We start from the raw sequence: 19003 nt of genomic DNA on the forward strand, positions 1-19003 counted from the left end.
CCATCATTTGAGTTACGGTACCAAACACTTGACGAAAAAAATTGTTTTGCTGGATTTATTAGTCTGCTTACTATTGCGTCTTTTCTTTTTTGGTAAATAGTTACTATTGTATATTTGCTCCAACTTTTCTTGAATCAGATTCAAATAAAGAAGGTTAAAGGTTAGCTGCCCTAGTCACAACACCACTCCCCATACTTAGATGAGTTCCTGCACTCAAGTTTAGCGTTGACATATTTGTATATGCATCTATGTTTAATTGTATTAAACAATTAATTAAAAAAAAAAAAACAGAGACAACACTTAGAAAGCTTTAGCTGGAATTCTAGTTTTTTTTATCCATGTCCACCGTGTTCAGCCTTGATCCAAGTATAAAGCAAAATAAATGAGTTGGGACCATATCATATCCATCAAATTTGATGGCCAATAGAAAATCCACAAAATTCAATGGAAAACTTGATTCACAATATAATCAAAATCAAGTACCAATGGAATCATAACAATCATCCAACTACAAAAGGCAAATTAGAAATAGAACAGAAAATAAAAATATTGTAGTCTTGTAATCCTGAATTTCAGCACCAACTGCACACAGCTCAGAGTGAATCAAACATTTGTTTACACCTTTAATTATGCACCCACAGGGGATCCAGAGAGACAGGTTTCTCACTTCTTGTCCCAGAAGTCCTGTAATCGGAAGAACCCATTCACATTTTTCTCTTCCCTCAATCAGAAGAGGAGGTTCATACCTGAGGTTCAGAAACCATATGGCTTAAAATACAATCAATGGCTAATTCAAAAGTTCAAAGTGCTTTAAAACTAAGAATGCTATTAAACCCTCTTATTTCATTCCATGAGATATCGAAACAGACGAAAGGGCAGGCTTCTGTGTTTTCCTGGCCATGCATCATGATAGCAATATATATAATCATATGTTACCTATCATCACATAGTTAATTGTTGGGGTTTAAGGGCAGCCTTCTGTCTTGTGCAAACAAACGTTTGTTGTCAACTGCCATAGATAGCTGGCTAATTCTGCAGTTGCAGTGTTAACATCTTTGTTTGACACAGTCAAACCAAGTAAAATTGCGACAGTATGAACTTGGGTGTTTCTCGGTATTTTTATAGGGTTCACAACTATTTTGCTCCATTCATTCAGCCAGCCCTTTGTCACAACACCCACCACACCCCCCCCCCAAAAAAAACAAAGAACTCTGACTTTCTTATATTTCATCCCTTATTATTCGTATTCTACACACACACACACACACAGAGAAAATGGTCGAGTTTTAGTAGCAGTTTAAATCGTTGTGTGTGGGATATGTCTTTCTATTGTTTCCAATGAATATTGCGCTGACAAAGTCGGCATGCGCTGGCACCAGGAGCCCTTATCACAAGGGTGCCGGGCGTAATGCCAACTACAATCTAATACGTTAAGGCTCAACATTACATAAAGATGTGAAAATTGATGGTTCAACATCACATGAACACAACACCTAGACTGACTGATAAAAATGGATCCAGCCGTGGAGAAAAGTGCACGTAAAAACCAGTTCCAAGAACAGAAGATGCCAAATATATAAGCACTAGATGCATAAAGGAATGGAAAATTGTGTTTTAGGGCTTAACCAAAAAAAAAAAAAAAAAAAAAGGCAAGGTCGAAATTCATACTTGGTCCAATCCAAATTCTTTGGAGTGGCATAAAATTCAAATCTAAGAACCCATTGCACTGACACACGTGGAGTGGAGAACGACATTGGACCATCCATGGGGATAGAGAAAAGAAACGTGTCTGCACCCGATCTGCTACAACTTCATAATGGTCACTCTGGACCTAAGAAAAACAAGTGAGAACAAATGTATCAGAAGCCACATCATTAGCATCTGCGCACATAGACTTGACACAGGACACTAAATGAAATTTCATTTTTAAGGGGGAAAAATGCAAGAAGAAAACAAGAAGAAGAAAAATAAACTACTAAATTAACGTTTCTATTGCAAAGGCAACAAAGACATTAGATGAACTTTCACCACGAAGTGGGGAAAAGCAGAAAACCCCCTACTACATGAACGAACCTTTCAGCTAAGGCAACATGAAGAGGCTTCAAAACAATGACAATTATTCTTAAACAAACTACAAAAAAAAAAAAAGGTGCTGTCTACAAAATCTGGCCTTCCTCCAAGAAAATAATGAAATCCTCAAGACTATTGCGTTATTCAACACCACAGAAAAGAAGTCGCATCAAGCATGAGAAACTAAAAATGTGCAGTTCATCAACTAAATTAAAGCTGGTAGCACTCCGTATGCCAAAAAGTAAATACCTTTGTGATTGTGGGGGAATGCTTTCTAGAAGGGTGGACAAATCTCCGATTTATAGTTTCGGAAGTTTCCAGTGTTATTGAGACCTGCATAAGCATATAGAATAGTGTTTGAAAAATCTCAAGCATCAACCACAACATAGTCAGCTTAAAGCTCCACAGTTTGTAGACAAACCTCAAGGCATCTCCTAGCTCTCTCTTCATGAAAGAAAGCTAGAGTCCCACCTATCTGTAACATGAAATTGTCCAGGATTGGTTATTATAACGTTTGCTTCAACAAAATTGATATAAACCATACATGATTTTCATTACCATGTCACTGAAGTAATAATTGGATTCGGAATTTTTTGGGGAAAATTTAAGCAGAACTTGGTCGTCCAGCCTGATGTTATATAACCTTCCTCTAATGAAGCCTTCTGCTGCAGAAAATGTTTGCAAAAAATTAGGTAACCAGACAGTTGTTGCATCTCGAAGCAGAAGGCTTACATTTTAAAACAGGGATAATCTATTTTTAAGATGTAAAAGTATTCTGACACGCAAATTAAGTCAAGCAAAAGTGGCAAACATTAATGAAGGACACTAATGACAGATGTTTCATACCATGTGAAGTCGTTTGATTGTAGCCATACACCCAAATGTCCAAGCTATTAATTAACACAAATTGTCACGTGATTTTAAAAAATAAAATTCACTGCTGAGCATTCATCTAAAGTTCTTTGGAAAAAAAAAAAAAAAAAAGCGAGGTGACCTCTGAAATCAATGCAAGAAGATTAAAAAAAATGCGATACAACCTAAACCTGAGTTTTCTCCTCTGAAAAGAAGGGGTAAATTATAATATTCTAGCTGTTACGTTGTTCAAAAGTTGACATTCAGCCATCCTAAACTTTGATTTATTAGCATGACACTGAGTTGTTCGTTAATTCATTTAAATATCAAACAGAAAATCCAAGTCAATTTATCACAATTTCATCTCAACGTCCTCAACCCCTTCCTAATTAAAGTCCAAACTCCCAAAATTCTATCCCCATCCCCAAATTTCTCCCGCATCCACTTCATAATCCCTAACTCCTGTGCCTCACTATTCCAACTAACAGTCACATTTCTCCTTATCTAACTAACTTACAGGGCCTAACTCCGTCCTTTATGATATTATGATTACACAGCAATACACTGCTAATGGAGAAAATATCAGTTTGGAGAATATCAACTTTTAAATAAAGAGGCGGCAAAGTGAATAAAATCAAAACCATAGGATGTGGCATGCTAATTATTTTACATTAAAATTTGAAAAAAAAATTAAGGAAATCAGTAAATCTCACACTCATATGGTGCAAAACCAGAGTGAAATGTATTTTCTTCATAGATCGCTGAAATAGGACTTAATTCTACAACCATTACAGCGATTCCATGATTCGCAGATGGAATATGATATTTGAAATTTCAATTGGTGACGAACCACACGTCTCAAATCATGAATGATCTAGTTCAAAACACCATGCTGGGTCTAATAAGGCGCTCGAACATACAAAATATTACTGGAAAACAAAAACAAATGCAAAGAATTTACATGAAGCAGAGCTAATGGCTGCAGCTTCCGGTGAAGAGGCAACTCCTGCATCTTCTTCAGCAGAAAAAGGATTTCTGAACTTCTGTTGGTGACTTGAGGAGACAATTGACAATGACTTCTGAGGTGATAAGACATCTATTTCAACAATAAATTGTTATTTGGCAAAGCAAACCTTCTCATCAAGGCTACTAAGAAACAAGATAGTTTCAGTGAGTTTCAGGACTAAGCCTATTCCAAGAAAAAGAACAAGTTTCATTAAAACTGATTTGCTGGTACTTATGTAGATCACCAGCAGCAGAATCATGTAAAACCTCGACCACAGAGAGTCAGGGAAGTGCCATGTGTGAAGATAAACTCATCCGAGAACCTTCCAAAGGATCCCTGCTTAAATATCTTGCTGATGAAGAACGCAATGATAATGAACTTCCAAAGCTTCTGTGCAGATTATCTTTCACAGGGTTGTATGAGGAAACGGGGGATACTTCATCCCTTGAGCTGTCATATCCTTCCTCTAAAGCATCATTAATATCATTTGCTCTAACCTGTAAAGGGTGGTTTTATTTTACAAGATTTCATTGAACAAAGAAAAGAGAAAGATGTCCTACAATAAGACCATCTGCGCCAAAGAATATACTTAATCATGGCTTAAAGTGCAACCAAAATGTGAGAAATTCATAATCTCCTGAAAAGGATTCTCAAGCCAAGACTGATTTACTTATTGGAGGGGCGTGGTTAACTCACAAGTGTTAGCAAATCCCTTCAAACATCACAGGGAAGACCTCCAACAACCCAGAAGTAAAATATTCAAAGTAACATTATTCCAGAGCGGAGAAAAATGGGGGGAGATGGGGAGGAATAATTCTGGCAGGAAGTTGAGAGACAGAGAAAGAAATAAGACCAGGCAGAGAGATATTGTCAAACTCAAGGTGTATCAACCTTGGCATCTAAACCTCCTATTTCTATTGATGACAAGAATAATATTTTTGTTTGGGGGGGGGGGGGATGAATTTCCAATGGTCAATCTAGAAATTATTCTGATCCAATCTTCTAGATTCTGTTTAACCCAAAATTTTCCCAAACAGCTTAGTTATGATACCCCTGGTTTTATGTAGCTTATGATTTTGTTAGTTTACGGAGTGTAAATTTAATATTTCTCTGGTCCTAAATATAAAACTCATTTTGTAGTGTAATTTATACTACTAAATAGGTCTTATATTTAGGACCGGAGGAATATTAAATAATTGTTATAAATCTTGAACACTTTTCATAAATTTTGTCATGTTTGAAATTTATTTTGTCATAAAGAAACTTTTCTGCATTTTAGTAAATTTACGTGCCACTCCCTCCATCTCTTATTATATGAAATAACTATCAAATCTCGCTGTTGAAAATGTTTTAGTTAAAAGTAATAAATGTGTAATATATATACACATATTTTTCTAACGATACCCTTGTTTGTAAACAGAGTGTATGAGAGATAATAAGTAAAAATTTATTACAGAGAGATAATAAATGGCATATATTTAATGGAAGTAAAAGTAGAAAGACCAGTTTAAAATTTCAGACAAAGAGGATTAGTTTCTTATATTTAAAGACACCACTATAAGAGAGATTGTTTCTTATAAAAAAGGACAGAGAGGGTAATTTAAAGTCAGTAGTTTTGTAAATTATAATATTTTTGGGAGAAAAATATATTTTGATGGTTTTGTTGTTTTTAAATTTTAATCTCAGTAAAAAATTGTGGTTAGTTGTGATACTGATGTCCCTACTTTCATATATCTTTCGATTTTGTAAATTTCACGGCATAAATTAATGATAAATAATTTGATATAAATGTTAAATATTTTTCATAATTTTGGTAAATTTTGAATTTATTTTATCATAAGCAACTTTAGTACATTTTAGGAAATTTATCAAAGTTATTTAAAGCCAGTAATTCTGTAAATTATAACATTTTTAGGAGAAAAATATATTTTGATGGTTTTGTTGTTTTGTAATTTTAATCTATCATACAAATTTTTTGTTTTTTTACATTAACCCACTAAATACTGATGACACATGTCAATTGCAGCTCAAACATCTCCTAAATATTCTGCAAATTCAATGTCAAGGTCCTCTAAAAAGTCTTAGGAGCAATATAGCAACCATGTGGAGATTGATCACCATTTCACCAAAGATAAGATTGCTTTACGGATATACTTTCTTTCCCATACTAGACGTCAACTAACTCAAGTAGATGATATTCGTACAAAGAATGTCTCAAATTCTATTAGAGCAGTGTGTTTAACATGTTTACTTCTTTTCTACCGTAATAGAGCTGACATGTTTATGAAATTATTTAAGTTTAATGATTTTAAAGAAAATTGTGATCTAATGGTCATTAATTAGCCAAGTAATTTTCAGTTGACGAAAAAAGCCAACAAGTCATTCTTCCTCTTACTAATTTTTGGCCCAGAGAAGAAGAAAAGAAAGAAACAACCCAATCAAAAAAAAAAAAAAACTCAAGGCATGTGCGTTCCATTTGATGGACTGAGAGTTGGCAGACGAACGTCTGGACAATGGACATTGACTCGATGAATGCACCTTTCAGGTGACTGGCCCGAAGGGTGGGTCGAGTCGTCTTTTATCCAATATTTTTGGTACAAGAAAATTGGAGTGGAGAAAAAATTTTAATGAGTTAAATTTAAAATATTAAAAAGTGGAGTTATGAAATTTTGATAAAGAGAAGATGTAAGAAAAAAGAGGGAAAAAATTTAATTAAAAGCTTTGAGCTCTGTTGAGCTCACTAAAGTTTTTTTTCCCCCTCTCTATTTTCCTTTTACCACACAGGTCCCAAATGAATACAACTTTCATGTGGGTTTTGGTGACCGGAGGGGAGGTGTGGGGACTAAAGTTTCGACGACATTCCTATATTGGATTAGTATGAGAAATAAAGACAATATTGTATTCAACTTTTTGAGCGAGAGTTCTAATCTGATCCTTTTATATACCATTTCTTATAAATTTAAATTTACATTTACATTTATCACATATAGTTATCACTAGACGTATCGAAGATTTTAATTAATGGTTTCAAATATTTTCCATCATATTAATATTTAAATATAAACTAAAACATAACGTTGTCATATAAAAGAAAGCCATAACGTGAACAAGATATACAAAAGCCATGAAGGTCTTAACGCCAATTATTAGCACTAAGTAACCAAAAAAAAAAGTGAAAGAAAGAAAGAAAAGAAAGAACAAGCGGGTTTTAATTAATATAGTCCGCTAAAATATTTTTACGGTCAAAAGACAGATACTTATGGAATGCTATTAAGAAAGTGACTTCATAAGATGACCAAAATAATTCATGGTGATAGGACGCACAATATTCCACTCGCTCACTAGACCACATGTATCTTATCTGTATACTGGCATTGATCACAGTACAGGAATAATGTCACATTCCGAAAAATTTTACCTGCCTGAGAGTTAAAATTTGAGATGAGGACCAATATAAAAACTAGATAGGGAGATGAAATAATTTTTGATGGGAAATCCCGATAAGGTCCAGGCTGGTATTTTTGTGATTATCAGTTTAGGAAGGGCAAAACGGGAAATTTGGAGAAAAATTCTAGAAAATTCCTAAAAAATAGGGAAAATATAAATTGAAGGTTTTGAAATCTCAGTTGAGGTCCAAAAAGTGAAATTATTGCAAAAATAAATTATGATAGAATTTCTCTTTTTGGGGATAATATTGAAAAATCAGAGAAAAATAATTATTTTAATTAATTAGAGGCCTTAATAAATTTGAAAAAAATATGAAAAAAGCATCTAAATATTTTTTTGAATTTATAAAATTGGTTTTAGGTCTTGAAAGTTCATGAATTAATTTTAAAAAATTTATTTTTTCACAGTTTCACTGATAGAGGCCTAATCAGAGAAAATTGAAAATAAATAGTTCGAAGTAGAGAAAATTTCTGAAAACTTTTAGATCATGTTTTTATATTAAAAGGTGAATTATCATGGAGAGAAATGAATTTTTAGAGGTCTAGAAAAATTATAGCAATGCCCGTTGCGTTTCTAGCTGCTATACGCTTGATCGGGAGCAATAACACTATAGTTGCATGCGCTATAAGTGTCATTGGATTCATCTCCATTTCCGCACTGATATTTGTTGGTTGTTTAGCATTTTTGCCACCTATAAGTCGCCGTCCCGTGTTTCGTCAAATCGTAGGCTTGTTTATCAGGATCCTTCTTGTTTTAGGCTATGGACACTATGATACTTGATATAGCGATTTTGTTGGCAAAGTCAGCCAAGTCCATCAAGATGATGCCAAAAACAAATCAAATGATGAAGCTAGCATTTGCAAAGCGATATCCATGATGAGGTTGCAGCCAATACTTTCCAAGATCCAGTTACAAATGTTAATCGTCATTGTTGCCCGTGCTTTTAGTTTCATGATGTTCGTCTAAAATTATGTGATTTTTTGCGTGTGATTTATGTATTATATGTCAACTAGTTCGTGTAATCTGAGAGTAATTTTATGTATATGAATAAAAATATCTTGTTTTAACATTTGTCAGCAAGTTGGCGAATAAAGTTTCTTTTCAATTAAATACTTCGCTTTTCAATAAAGCGGTAATTAAAACTGAGATGAACAAATAAAATAAGCGGGAAAACAATTGTGAAAAAATAGACAGATTTTCTTTTTGTTCAATCACGTTATTATGCTAACAAAACCAGATACAAAAAAACTTATTTTGCAAATTTTATGACAAATTAGATGAGGGACTTCTTCAATTTTTAACTAGAGCTCATTAAAATTTTTCCTCCCCTTCCCTCCTCTCATTTTCCCTTCACTCAAGGTTGCTTAAAAGTAAGAATTCTTTTTTCTTTTTAATTAAATTTGAATTTTGAAAATATTAAATATTATTAATTTATAAATATTTAAAATTTCTTAAACATTAATATTTCTATTTCATTTTTCAATTTATTAGAATATTTAATTATAATATTCTTTTTGAATTATTTGAGCTCCATGCTTTCTTTCCTTTGACTCCAAATTAAATCAAGTAGAGCTTTAAATCATTCAATTTTTTTATTTTCTTTATTTTTAATTAATTTTATCAATTAATAAATAATTAAATATTAATAATTCTAATTAATTATTTATTATTGTTTATTTCTATTATACTATATTCTAATTAGATATAAATATAATAAAAATATAATAAAAATTAGAATATAATTATACTATTCTAAAATGAATTTTTATTAATTTGAATTATAATATTAATTTGATTCCATTTTTTCTTCTTAATTAGATTCTTATTTATTATATGTACTCATACTCATTTAGATATACTTAGTATGTTCCAGCTTTGCGATTTCGATCGCCTTCTGCGGACTCGGTGGTCGCCGCGCTATTACCTCATGCCGGCCTTCGGGTTTGAGCCCTCCAGTGAAACAATCAAGCAAGGCCTCATCAGATTCTCCCTCTGTCCGATTTGCCAAAGCCATGAGTGGTTCTGCATCAGTTTGAAGAGTTTGGATCTGGGTTGTTCCATTAGTGATGGCCCAAACTCTGCTTCCCGGGCTTTAGTCAAAGAAGCCTAATTGTAGATCACCTTGGTCTTCTGCAAAATGAAACCGGGGGATTACATCTCCCTCCATGTTGATGGCTGCCGGTACTAGACGATGAGGTTCTGAGACTTCATGGTACGAGAAATACTGCTCTGCTAGAAAAATCCAATTCTGGGAATCAGTCCCATCGAATTTCGAGAAGTCAACTTTCATTTGCTTGGCCTGGTATGATTGATTATTCGACCCTCCTACGTACGACCCTCTATTGTAAGATATGTTCCGCCTGACATCACCAACTGATTTAAACGCTCTAAACTGCGTTGCTGTAGTTCAAGCTCCTTACTCATGCCGGCGTAAGCTGCTTCCAGCTGATTAATCTTATCGAATCGCGAATCTGGGTTTCGAACCATGGCCTCTGTGGCAGACTCAATGCGGTCTAATCGTCCATTATTATTGGCCTTCAGTTTGTCAATCTTCAACTCATGTTGTTTCACCATCTTACCGATGCTCTTTAGATTCTCGGCAACCATCGATTCATGCTACTTCATCCGCTTGCACACAGCCTTAAACTTGTTTTGCATATCCTTGAACCTGGTAGCCTCTGCCATTGTCTAAATTCTCTCAACGAGAGCACCAAACAGTTATGGTTTCAAATGCAATAGGGAAATGAATCAAACAATACCACGAATATTATTGATGAGTCCTCATGCAATGGAATACAATCGGATAGCTACGCTAGAACTACAGAATTTGGAAGAGCTGCAAATAATAGAAATAACAAAGAAATAACAGAAGGAATACCACGGAGGGTCCAGAGAGAGAATCACAGATACAGAAAGAGAGAAATCACGTCACGCCACATTCTTACCCTCTCTCCTCTCACAACACACTATTTATTCTCTTAATTTCCATGTGGCCTGCCTTGTTCTCTGGCTGCGCCTTACATTCGGCCCATTACTTATATTGTTCAGCCCATTATCTGCTCTATTGCTTCCTTCAGTCATGACAAGTTCATCAATTCACTTGCACGTATGGCCGTGCTGATAGCCACAGTGACATTTACTACTGGTTTCACAGTGCCAGGTAGGTTTGACTCATCAGATGGTCCAATCCTAAAACAAAGGGGCTTGGCAATTTTGGCTGATCAAACACTGTTCAAAATATTCATGGCTTTCAATACTATTGCCGTGTACAGTTCCAGCATTGGTTCTGTCATTCTTCTATGGGTTTCTCTGGGTGATCTCCGTTTTGCAGAAGGACCATATAGACTTGCTCAGTTCTTTGTTCATCTGGCCCTTGTAGCAATGCCCATTGCATTTCTAGCTGCTATATGTTTGATTGTAAGCAATAACACTTTGCTTGCAATTGTTATAACTGTCATCGGATTCATCTCGATTTCCTTCATCATATTTATTGGTATTTTAGGATCGTTTCCACGTAGATATATTCATTCTCCAGTATTTCGACAAATCGCAGACATACTTATTAGGATCATTGTTGTTTTATTTTGTTGATGGAGGGATGCTTTAATTTTCAGATACAAATGTTAGGAATGTTCATCGGTGTAGCCCATGCCCTTAGTTTTCATGATGTTCATCTAAAATTGCTATTCTTAAATGGGATTTATGTATGATATATACTTGTTTTAACACTTGTTTGGAGAATAAAGCATGGTTATTTCCTCTTTTCAAACAAGAAGAATCAGATTTTGTTAGTCAACTACCTACTATGCTTAATATAAAACTCAGTTAACTAATTTGTTAAGATTAATTAAGAAGGCTAAATAAATTACTTTAAACAATTTATATATATGTTATTTTTCTTCAAACTAATTTGTTTGACTTATATATAAATATTTTAGAGAGACTGTGTAATATATTTTATAATTAAGTAATTTATTTAGCTTTCTTTATCTTTGTAAATTAGTAACTATTTATATATATTATTTTTCTTCAAACTAATTTGTTTGACTTATATATAAATATTTTAGAGAGACTATGTAATATATTTTACAATTAAGTAATTTATTTAGCTTTCTTGATCTTTGTAAATTAGTTAACTATGTCTTGTAGTATTAACAGGAGAGAATAGCTAGAAAGTTTTATTCATGTCTCCTTTTTTTTTTTCCCGCCAGAAAGTTTTATTCACGTCTACACTCTACAGTGTTTAGTCTTGATCCAAGCATAAAGCAAAATAAATGAGATAATATCTATAAAATTTAATGGCCAAGGAAAATCCATAAAATTCAATGAAGAACTTCATTCACAACAACACAATCAAAATCGAGTACCAATGGATTAATAATATTAATTGTGTCAATCATCCAGCTAAAAAATGAAAATTAGAAATAGAAGAGAAGGTAAAAATATTGTACCCTTCTAATCCTGAACTTCAGCACTAACTGTGCACAACTTAAAGTCCAATATCTGGGATTAGTAAAATCCCATGTATTCTACATCTGATTAGTCCAGAAATTCAGTTCATTGGCTCACATTTGAGGAATAAGCTGTGCTTTAAGCTTCAGAGATACTGACAAAACTTAAAATAGTGGATTGCCTATACATTTCATCTTCTTTAGTCACACAGTACAAAAAACGCAAATGGATTAAATTGCTTTCTGAGTCATTTTATTCAAAATAGAGAATATTAGGATGATGTTTACCATTTCTAAATTGGGAAAATGACAAAAAAAAATCCCTAAAGGCATATCGATGTTAAAATATACTGAAGTTTCATAAATAACATTAAAAGTAATGATATGGACTCATCACATAGCACTCAACTAGATCATAGATTAAAAAAAAAAAAGAATAGGTTCTCAAAATGGAAGAAGAATGATTATATAAAGGAAGATAAGTTCTCAAAATGCAGTACAGTGAACAGCGCTTAAAACAAACAACGGGAATTAAAAAAACAAGGGACTAAACAGCTGTATTTTGAGGACCTACTATTTTTCCACTTTTGTTATCCACATCCATACAAGATTTAGTTAGGTGTCATCTGGTGAGTTTATATCACCACTTTAACGTTATTTATGGTATTTTAGTATATTTCAACACCGTTACACCTCTAGGGACTAATATTTTAAGATAGATTAAATTTCACAGACTAAAATCTTGAGTTTGAAATTTAAGGGATCAAAACCAAAATAACCCAAAATTTCAAGGACAAAAATTTTTATTAACTCTTGATTTAATTAACTTGCAGTTTCTAGCAAATGCAATTTTAGAAAATGTTGGCGTCCTTGAAGGGCGAGCAGATCCTCTCATCATCTGTTTTCTCTTCATCTCTCATCATCTCTAAATCTCATCCATTCAAGTGATCTAACAACTTATAATGAACCACAACACCAGGCTATTAAAAATGAATCTTTACCATCCAAGTGTTTTGATCCTAACTATAAATTTTCACCTCTACTACTTCCTAATTTCAGCTTGGCGGGAAACATTCTCATTATTCCATCATCGACTTTGGAGGAAACCTTTGATATTCATTCTTATTTTGCTGACTTCATTATATGAAACAGCTATTTGTTTCGGTGGCTTCATCTTCGTTCCAAGAGGGGTAAGGCAAAATAACTCTCTCTCTCTCTCTAAACAATAGAGAGTATTTTTTTTTAAAACACAAGCTTATCTCTATTTAGAAATTTTTTTGTTTTGTTGCACCTATTATAAATTTTTTGGTATGCGTGTTGTTTTTGGGATAGTTGCTTTATATTTGATTTGTTAAGATGTTTTTAAATTTATGTAGTTTCAAATTTTATTAGAAGTTTTTATTATATGTTTTGCATAGATTTATTTTACAGGTCTCAATCTATGGAAGCTGATTTAACTCCTAGATTAGGAAAAGAATTTGATAATCTAGAAGAGGCATGGAAATTTTGGAATGAACATGCCTGTAAAGTGGGCTTTAGTGCAAGGAAAAATGGGCCAACAAGGAGTAAGAAAGATAAAAAGACAATCATTGCATATAAATATGTGTGTTCAAAAGAGGGTGAACGAAGACCAGATAAAAGGTATACGTCAACCACCAATCATCGTCTTGAAACTAGGACCAATTGTAAAGCTGGGATGATAGTTAATTTAGTGCAAGGTAAATTCAAGATCACTAGCTTTATAGAAGAGCATAACGACCTGTTACATCTTCAAGGAACTGTGCATATGATGAGGTCTCAAAGGAAAATAAGGAATGTGCAAGCAGATGGGATTGATTTGGCTCGGGATGCTAGACTTAAACAAAAAGAAACATTTGACCTTATGAGTAAGCAAGCAGGTGGGCGAGCTAATCTTGGTTTCACTCAAGTTGATATGAAAAATTATTTGAAGGCTAAACAATGAAGAAGTATGAAGGACGGGAAGTTGGATGCTTATTGAACTATTTGAAGAGCAAATTACTGAGAACCCTTCATTTTATCATTCATACCAACTTGATATGGAAAATCAAATTACAAATATTTTTTGGGTTGATGCTCATATGCTTGTAGATTATGCTTATTTTGGAGATGTAATTTCACTGGATACCAAATACTGCACAAATTGTAATCATAGGCCTCTTGCCATATTTTCATGTCTCAATCATTATAGAGGAATTGTAATTTTTGGTGCAGCTTTGTTGTATGATGAAACCACAGAATCATTCAAGTGGTTGTTGTAGACTTTCCTGAAAGCAAACAAGCGAAAAAGACCTGCGACAATTTTTACTGACCAAGATCAGGCAATGGCAAGAGCACTATGTAAAGTTATTCCTCAAATGAAACATGCATTATGCACATTTCATATTGGGCAAAATGGAATAAATCATTTAGGAAACAAGATGAAGGGTGGTTCACATATCATGTGTGACTTCAATACGTGCATGTTTAATATTGAAGACGAATCACAATTTGAAGAAGCATGGGTTGCTTTAATATCATCATTCAATTTGGAAGACAACTCATGGTTGAAGTCCATATATAAAATCAAAGAGAAATGGGCATGGTGTTATATGAAGTATTCTATTACTCTGGGTATGCATAGCACACAAATAAGTGAAAGCGTTAATGCAGATATCAAGAACATTACAGACCCAAGTGTTGATATTAATGAATTTTTCAGCATTTTAAGAAGGTTGTTGCAAATAAGAGGTATAATGAAATGAAATGTGAGTTTGATGCAAGGGGGAAAAAACCACGGTTGATAGTCCAAAGTTCACTTATGCTGCAACAACTTGCTGATATTTACATCGCCTCAGTGTTAGAATTGTTCTAAGAGCAATTAGATCTTTTTTTTGCCACATGTATTTCCTCACAAGATGAGAAAGGATCATTGTTCACATATATTGGTATTATGGTTAATGAAGGCAAAAGGTGGACATTGACATTTGATCCCAAGGATGATTCCGTATCATGCAGTTGTAGGCATTTTGAATCTATTGGGATATTATGTTGTCATGCTTTAAAAATATATGAGGTAAATGAAGTGAGGAAACTACCAGAAAAATATATTTTGAAAAGATGGACCAAAGATGCAACAGATAGTGTGATACATGATATTCAAGGAAATGAAATACTAGTGGATCCTAAGCTTCAAAGCATACAAACATATAGACAATTATGTCATATGATGATACAGTTAGCAGCTAAAATGTCTGATTGACTAAAGACTTTTGCTTTTGTGCACAACTCTATTATTGAACTTCATAAAGAAGCAAGAGACTTTCGTTCAGGGCTAAGGAATTCAAATGATGGCAACAAACATGAAGAAGATAAAAGTACGAAAGAAGGGGGAAACCGAGGAAAAAAGAAAATGGAGCTACATTGTAAACAACCTAAGGGAATTAAAAAGAGAGTGGAACTAAGAGGAAAAAAAGATTTAAGAATTTTCGTGAGTGTCTTAGAAAGATAAATAGGTCTTTGAATGAGGTAAAAAGTGAGCAATCAGATGCTCTAATGTCATGTTCTGCACCACCAACATTGCAAGCACTACCTCAAGTGCAATCATTGACCAATATGTTGATGGTGAGTTTTTTATATTAAAAAGTAAATGTTTTTTATGACTTGTTTTGTTAGTATGTATCAATAAGGTAGATGTATGATCCTTTTTAGTGTTAATAATGTGTTTTGTTTTTTTTAGAAATTTATAGGCTCCCTTAGATTGTCCAACACCATCATTGGAAGTATTGGAAGAAGAAGAATTTTTGTTGTCAGGTAAAGAGAAAAAAAAAAAGAGCAAAGATAAAAATGTGCACAAGTTAAGGGGAAAATGTCATTTTTATTAAAATCAATGTGAATACTACATCAGGATGCCAAATAATTACAATTGTCACTCTCTAATACACTTTCTAGTAAATCATAGATACAACTTTTTATGACCCTATACTAATATCTCCACTGCTTTTCTTGCTTCCTTTTTCTTGTTAGGTGAAGGTCCATGTACCATAATAGCATCAACAGTGTCCAAACAGTCTCTAGTAGATGAAGGTTTGTCTTCTAAAACTTTAGCAATTTCCAATCAATCCCTAAAAGGTGAAAGTCCATTTTTTGATAGCTTCCCCAAGATTTAGTTAGTATGGAGGACAAAGCAGCTACTACTTGCAATAACAATTCAAATTCCAGCAATTCAGTCTTTCAATCCACCAAGTTATATTTTGTATGACGTGGTGGCAAATTGTATTTTCTTTCATGTGACAGCAAGTTCTATTTTGTTGACTACGGAAGAAAATTATGTTTTGTTTAATATATGTCATGTTTTCTTTGATAAACCTCATTTCAATTAATCAAAAAAAAATACTGTATGAACATAATAAAATCAAATCAGAATATTGTCAATTTCCAATTGAAGCTACAAAGAAATTCCCCCTTAATTAGAAACTTGAGCAATGATTTATTTGTCTGCTAAGCCATGCACAAAGTAATGAACTCTACTCACAAATGAGTGAAAATAACCATAAAAAGATTACTAACGCTGAATCAGTTTTTACCGCCTAAATCTTGTAATATGCTCATAGCTAGTAATCTACTTTGTATTAAACAAACACAATAAATATACCTGCACAAGCAATCATCCTTTTTTTTTTTTAAATTCGGGGGCAGGGGAACATATTGAAAAGCTTCAATGACAAAGAAAATAAATAAACTCAAAATGTCTAACTAAACAAAACGTCATCGAACCTGTATTGAAGAATTTCTAATCAACATAATACTCAAAAACTAGAATTGAAAAAGCATGAACCCCAAGAGCTATTTTAATTAATGCAAATCAGTGTCATATCACTGGAATGCGTATGTTTTAGTGCTGTATTTACATTATCCATTCACACTGGAAGAGTCAATAAAGAATGGAACTAGATTGTGACAATGTGAGAACTAGGAGGTTGACACGCAGCAATTTGAATCAAGGCTGGCTAACCAAATTGATACATTTGCAAGGCTTTTGAGTAGAGGGATAAAAAGTATATCATTCCATCAACTATAAACCAGTGAGATGTAACAACTCAAAGAGATCATTCTACCTAGAGTCTAGCACACTCAATGCTATTGAGGAATCATACTAATCGTTCCCCCATCATGCATATGTCAGTGACTATCTCAATTGCATGTAGTAAAAGAATGTAATCTTTAACATAGAAAATATGGAGGAAGTGAGTATTTATGGAAGTAAGCCATACCCATATCCAGGAAAATCAATTGGATACCATTTATCATTGATCTGAACATAGATAATGTACTCTGTCTTACCTTCAAAAATTGATTATATAGTTAACATTATTATTGGAAACACAGTCCAAAGAAAAGTCAATTATCGACAAGTTGAAAATTATTGCTTCTCATTTTCACTTACGTCAACAAAATTAATAATTCAAGTTCATGTTAATTTAATGCATGACAATTAATTAAATAGAAGGGAAAAAATAAGAATAAGAAGAAGTAGAGTGCAAAAAGATTACAACTTCATCAACTCCATCTTGCATAGAAGGGGGAAAATATGGAGGAAGGGATGTGATATTCATGCCTAACGAACAAGATGCTTTAAGCACAGCAATGGAGATCCTCTCATAGTGCCTCATGGAGAGTAACGATGGAGCTCCTATTTGCGTCGCCCATGCTGCTCGGACTTTAGCGGAAACAGGGAAAGAGAATGCGTGATTCTTTAGCGGAAGCAGGGAAAGAGAATGCATGATTACTATTGTTAGGGATTTGGCTGATGGTGGAATTGAATGGACAGTGAGGATTATAAGAAAACAGACAGTTCAGATGCGATTTTAAAAGTCCCATGATGTGTCTCTTTTTCAGCTGTTAGATCACTTGAATGGATGAGATTTAGAGATGATGAGGGATGAGGAGAAAACGGATGATGAGAGGAGCTACTCCCCCCTTGAAGGCAAATATGCTGGCCATACAACGTATAACATCCACCGATAAAGAATGGAATGCGAGGGACGCAGCCAACACACTCATACTTATGGCCATACTCATAGCCACTGTGACGTTTACGGCTGGTTTCACAGTACCATGTGGTTTTACTCATCATATTGTCCAATCCCAAAACAAAAGGGCTTGGCAATTTTGGCCGATCAAACACTGTTCAAAATATTCATGGCATTCAACGTTATTGCTATGTACAGTTCCACCACTGGTTCTGTGATTCTTCTATGGGACACTGGGAGATCTTCGTTTTGCAGAAGAGTATATGGACTTGCTAAGATCTTTGTTTATGCGGCTCTTATAGCAATGCCCGTTGCGTTTCTTGCCGCTATACGTTTGGTTGTGAGCAATAACACTTTGCTTGCAGATTTTATCAGTGTCATTGGATTCATTTCCATTTTCTTGATCATATTTGTTCGTATTTTGGGATTATTTCCACTTAGAAATCGGCGTCCCGTGTTTCGTCAAACTGTAGGCTTGCTTATCAGGATCATTATTGTTTTGTTCTATGGATGGAGTGATATTGCTGATGAAGCAGTTCGTGAAGTTGATGCTGCAAGAAATGAATTCGACCCAGATGGAATTGACATCTATCCTGACTATATACCCAATAGTTTTTCAAATCCACATAGGAGTGTTCGTCGTCGGTGTTGCCCATGCTTTTAGTTTTATGATATTTATCTTAAAATTATGTGATTCTTCCATGTGATTTATGCATGATATATCAATTATATATTGTTCATCATCAACTCCTTCTGGATGGTTTTCTCAGAATGTGGGTGCAGCATGAAGATTGTTCAAAAGATATACTACTTGCTTATGTCCTGATGATGATGTTGGAACTAGCTGTTGTATTCTTTTATCCCTCCAATTGTCAAAGGTTTTACTTTCATTGATGATAAATTTGGTTTTTCTTGAGTCATGGTTCTGTCTTCCTTCTTGTTGTTTATGTTGGGAAAAATCACAAAAAAGACCATGAAAATTATAAAATTACAAATCACATAATTTGTCAAAAATATGTTGTCATTTGCAATTTAATTGTTATCAAAACCTATGAAATTGTTGAAACGGGTCCCAATTTGCCATTTTGCAATTTTATGGTTTTTTTTTGTGACTTTTCCTTTATATTTTTTATGTCTAGGACTTTTAT

The sequence above is a fragment of the Neltuma alba genome, unplaced genomic scaffold, assembly GCF_004799145.2.
Source record: "Neltuma alba isolate B1F8T4 unplaced genomic scaffold, ASM479914v2 tig00003988_pilon, whole genome shotgun sequence".
NCBI classification, from domain to species: domain Eukaryota; kingdom Viridiplantae; phylum Streptophyta; class Magnoliopsida; order Fabales; family Fabaceae; genus Neltuma; species Neltuma alba.